Here is a 6,000-nt window from a genome sequence, read left to right as displayed (position 1 = left end):
GAGGCTGCCCACATTCCTTGGTTCATGGCTCCTTCCCCTGTCTTCAGAGCCAGCAGCATAGTACCTCTCTGGCCCTGCTTCCATGGTCGTCACATTACTTTCTCTACCTCTCTTCTTCTGCTTCCCTTTTCTACTTGTAAGGACTCATAATTACATTGGACCCACCTGGATAATCCAGGATAATCTCCCTATATTAAGGTTATTTTATTAGCAACCTTAATTCCATTTGCACATTAATTCCCTTTGCCATGTAGCCTAACATATTCACAGGTTCCAGAGATTAGGATATGGACATTTTGGATGGGATATTAGTCTTTCTACAACAGAAAGCCTCACAGAATAGGAGGAGAAATGGACAGTGAAGGTCATTTCATGTAGACAACAGCAGATACAAAGGATTGGGGGCTTTGGAGAGTGTTCAGGGTAGGTTTTGAGGAACTATAGTTTAGTATCACTTCGTAGTATCATACAACAGGCCATTACATGTGCCATTTATCCAATATGTTTTGTTCTTAAAGTTTACATATAATTATGTTTACTACATATCTCAGCAAAATATCTTACAATAAGCAGTACTCTTTGGGGGCAGTACAGTGTTACAGCTAAGAGCATGTGCCATGGAGCCATAGGCAGTGGGTTCTAGTCCCACCTCTACCATTTATTAGACTGATACTGGTAAGGATTCAATGAGATCAAGAATCTCAAGTACTTTGCTCTGCCCCTGGCATATAATAAGCCCTTAATAAATGTGAGCTGTTATTATTGTCATACTTAAACTATGCCTTAACCTAATGGTTTATAACTTGCCACTCTCACTTTCTCTCTTTTTTTTTTTTTTTGGCCTCGCCGTGAGGCTTTTGGGATCTTAGTTCCCCAACCAAGGATTGAACCCCGGGCCCTAGGCAGTGAAAGCACGGAGCCCTAACCACTGGACTGCCGGGGAATTCCCTTACTTTCCCCTGAATGTCCGCTTCTTCCTGGAAAAAAAAGAAAGCAATGATAGGAAGAATATTTCTGACCTATGCAACCTGCTGAGATAACATTGTTATTATCAAGCTCAAACTGTCTAACTGCTGGGCCCTTAATTCAATCTAGAATCTAAGGACTCTCTGCCCCTGCTGCTTATGCCAGCAACCCCAAATGGTATCTATAACTGAGTTTTAATTTGGTTACGAAGCAGAAGACAGAAGAACATGGGGGGTGGGGAAGGGGGTGTTCCAGGCTGAACTGAAACTTTCGAAGGCAGGATTAATAACAGCAGCAACAACAGCAAAAGTGAGTGGGACTCAGAGATGCCTGGATACAAATCTTTTTTTATTTCTGAATGTAATTCCAGGAAAATCTTGGCTTTATTTTATCTGGGACTGAGATAAAGTCAAATTTCGATAGGAATTTGGGAATACATATATTTCCTATTAGGTGCTGACTTCTGGGACTACATTTGTTAACCAGTGACTGAGAACATGTACAAATGACCTGGCTTTTCAGGTCAGTTGTCTGACAACCAAATGGATACACTACTTTATCTGACCCCCAAAAGTTTACCAGCTGTTCTGAAAGGGGGCACTGGGCAATTATGGGGGAAGTGGAATGTTTGTTGCTTAATATTATACTGACAAAATGGTAGGAGGATCTTGAAAAGAGGATGAGTTATAACGTTTTAAAAATAATCAGGCTAAAATGATATCACAAAAACTATTTAAGTAATTATTAGGTAGTGAGCACCTTTAAGTTTGTCTCGCTTATCTTTGTACCCTCCATGGTGCCTTATAGAACACTGTAGGTACTTCTGTGACTTGTTGTCAGCTATTTGATTAAAAAATAAAAGGGATCTACTGGCTCCCACAAATGAAAAAGTCCAGCGGTCAGATGGAGATCAGGTGTGGCTCCATCAGGGCTCTGGCCCCTGCGTTTTGCAACATTCTCCACAGAGACACTCCACAGAGTGTCAGCTCTCTCTGTAGGCCGAGAGAAAGACAGCTTCACTCCTGTCTCTTCACAACACATAGAAGAGGAAGGGTCACCTTTCCAGTTGCTTCCTAAAGCCACTTTCCTTAGAAGCTACCAAAGAAACTTCTCATGAGAACATCTCAATAGCCTAAATTGGGTCACATGCCTATCACTGAGTCAATCCCTATGATCAGGGCTTTCCTCTTCACATCTTATTGGCCCAGATTGGGTCACATGCTCATCAATGAACCAATCCGTATGGCCAGATGAATGTCATGCATTGGTTGCCTTAGGTATGGACTTACGAGCAATTCACTTTGACCAGGGGAGGGAGATTTCTCTCAGAGTCATCAAGCCCATTCCTGGAGCTGGGGCTGGGGTTCATTTCCCCTGAAGGTGTTAGACTGTGTCCCTTTTCAATAGAGAAAGCCCCTGGTTGCACGTGTGCTGGTCAGTGTTGCAGTTCCCATTCAGTCTTTGCAATAACTCACGTAGCTGAACTGAGGTCCTCCCCAGTGGCTCAGGAACCAGCTCAAGGTCTCCCAGTAAGTGGTGGAGTTAGAATTTCTAGGTTTTCTGATTCCCAAGTCCATCCTCCTTCTAACACACCACCCTTCCCGAGTGAATGAACAAATAATAACACACCACGCTTCCCAGGTGAATGAACAAGTAAATGTATGGTGGAAACAGGGCTCCCTGCTCTGAAAGGGTAAGAGAGTAATGGTTAATGTGGAAGAATGTTTTTCTCTGAAGCGTGGCCATTCCCCCAGGAGTTAGGTGACACTGAGAAGACCTCACTCCTCTCTCTGCTTGTTTCCTCATTTATAAAATAGTAGTTGTGCTAGATCTTACCTCATTGGGATGTTGTGAGAATTAAGTGAGGTAATGCAGATAATGAACTTGGAACAGTGTTCCTGGCCTGAAGGTGGTCAACACCCTTACCCAGGGCAGGTCTACTTTGGGGGTAATTGGATATTTATCCAATGGACAATAAAATTACACTTCTCCCTTCTCTACAGGATTAAAAGGGGATAGAAGTATTTATACATGTGAAAACCTCCTGAGTGTTTAGCATCATAGGGATTTAGAATTTGTAGAAAATTTCCAAGTGTATTCAAACTCCCTTGCAAGGGTATTTGGAACTTGAGGTGAGTTGGGGAGAAGTCTGAAAATCCATGGAATCACTTTTTTTTAGAGCTTAATCATACCCAAAACTTATTCATTGTTCTCAGTTATCCCGATGATGTCCTGATGCTGTCCTGCCTTCTTCATTTCCTCTCAAAAAACTCATCTTCCTCTCTGCACCCTCATTCCATCTTTTCTCCCCATAATTTAGTACATATGTATATATCTTTTCCTACAAATTTGAGATAAGCCATTCTTTTTTTGTTTTAAATTTATTTTTATTTATTTATTTTTGGCCGCATTGGGCCTTAGTTGCTGTGCACAGGCTTTCTCTAGGTGTGGTGAGCGGGGGCTGCTCTTCATTGCGGTGCACAGGCTTCTCATTGCGGTGGCTTCTCTTGTTGCCAGCACGGGCCCTAGGCGCGTGGGCTTCAATAGTTGTGGCTCATGGGCTCAGTAGTTGCGGCGCCCGGGCTCTAGAGCACAGGCTCAGTAGTTGTGGTGCACTGGCTTAGTTGCTCCGCGGCATGTGGGATCTTCCCGGACCAGGGCTCAAACCCGTGTCCCCTGCATTGGCAGGTGGATTCTTAACCACTGTGCCACAAGGGAAGTCCCAGTACGTATATTTTGGGGGGGAGGAATTCACGGTGTGATGCAAATGACCGGGTTTGGAGTGGTGTGAAGGAGGTAGTGGGATGTCAGATAGGGAGGGAGCATCTGGTCATTGGAGGGAGAGGCTCACCCTCCTGGTTCTAAGCATTGCACAGAGACTGAATTTTCTTCCCCAAGAAATAGGAAATAATATTTTAATCTTCAGTTTACAATGAAGAGCATGGGGGCACAGAAAGAGAAAGACAGGTGTTTAGACTCTTTTGGAGTATTGAAATGATTGTGCATATTCACAAAGACAATAGTTACTGCTATTAACCATCTCTGCAAGTAGGGAAACCATTCTTTGGCTTCCTCATTAATTCATGCATTCAGTTAGCGTTAATTACTTACTAGTGCCCAGCACTATTGTTAGGCCATGAAGGGCTTATGAAGAAATGTAAATTCTGTCCATTATAAGGCATTTACAGAAGGCAGTTATGGATAAGATAGCATCATGATCAGGTAATGAATTTTATAATACTATATGTAAGTGGCCAGTTTGGATATCAAATGAAACTGGAAACTGCCACAGGAAACTGGCTGCCTGTGGAACATTCTGTATATCTATGAATTTATTTTTATTTAGGTAAACTCGTTGGAGATATACCTTAGTAGTATGTCAAGAAATATCCTATAAACCTTTGTAGAATATTAGATGCATCTCAATTGGGTTTGTATAAAATAGGCGGAAAAATTTTACCGGTAATACAAGGCGGAGAGACATTGTATAGAGTAAAATATTTCGACATTGTATAGACTAAAATATTTCACATTTTGGTCAGTTGTTTGTGGAGTGATACATTTTAGACTCTGACTTATGGTTTTGGCCTTAGAAAGGAAAAGAGGCATGATACTATGAACGTAATGGGTATAAATAATAATTTTTAAAAATTGCATCACTGATGTGTAAGCAGGAGAGTCTGGGCTGACTGCACTTGTGGCAAAATTAGTAGAAAGATCAATTTAAAAGTTTTATTAGAGTATCACACACTGATAACATTCTATTATTTGTATTACTAACTTAGGAAGGTGAAATGGAAAATTTTCATCTTAAACATTTAGCTCCCCTCTTTAAGTTGGCAAACACTGACTTTTTCCACTGTATTTCTACATAACTGGACTCTTGCTAGCTCCTGGGTGTGTATGTGTATGTGTGTTGATAGTTAGGCATACTATCACTGATGCTGTTAGTTCAACTTATCTGCATTTTTGAGGTAAAACTCTCTATAGACACTTTACAGCAGTAGGAATCTGATCAAGGTTCTTTGCAAGTTTGTAAATGCTGTCAGATCACTCAGACTGACACAAGTAACAGTTCTCCTGAAGGTTTGCAGTTAGGATGTTCCCTCCAGGGTCTACTGTGTTCCACTGCTATAGCTCTGAGATTGTGAATTATCCTATTTCGTATTCTAGCTTTGTGTGAGCAGATACCCTAGAGTTAACGCTTTTTGTGCCCTTTCTGATGCTGATTCCTCCTCTTGAAATGTTCTCCTTTGTTTATCAATTCTCTACCCACTCTTTGAAGCCCAGCTGAAACAGCCAAGCTACTTACTCCCTGTTCTGTAGTAGGAAATTATTCCTTCGTCCTCTACACTCAGTTGTGCTTGTCTGACATTAATTAGAAGATGCCTTTTACTTTATACCCTTGCAATGGTATTTTTACACACATTCAAAGAGCATGCATGGTTATTTTGTAGGATAGTAATGTTGAAAGGACTTGAGGCTTCTAGACTGGCAAACCTAGATCTGTCTCCTACTCTCCTTAACTGTTTACTGAGTTTCAAGCTTCCTTACTCCTAAATAGGAGACTGCCAGTGGCCATCTCATATGATTGCTTTGATGAGATAATATATGTAAAACACCACCATTTCTTGAGTGTTTGCTATATCCCAGGCCCTGGGCAAATGCTTTATGTAACATCCTCTCATGTACAATGCCTACATGTGTTGATTCCTTTGCCCCCAATCCTGGGACAGAGTAGGTATTCGCTGAATATTTCTCAAATGAATGAGAACTGGACTTGAGCTGGCAGCAGGGCCCTGTCTGCTGAGTCAGCTGGCGTGAGTCAGCCGTGGAGATGCATGCAACTAATGACTCCAGAGAGGAAAGATACAACTGGGTTGCAGTTCCCACCTATCTGGCTGAAAGGCTACCATGGCATTCCTAAGCACAATGGAAAGCTCGTGGAGAAAGGAGAGTGTCATTTCTGAACCGCACTATTTCCTTTTCCACCATCTCATTATTCTCCCCTCCCCAACTCATGCTGACCAGTTC

This window comes from Globicephala melas, chromosome 6, assembly GCF_963455315.2.
Source record: "Globicephala melas chromosome 6, mGloMel1.2, whole genome shotgun sequence".
NCBI classification, from domain to species: Eukaryota; Metazoa; Chordata; class Mammalia; order Artiodactyla; family Delphinidae; genus Globicephala; species Globicephala melas.
This window is presented reverse-complemented; position numbering follows the sequence as displayed.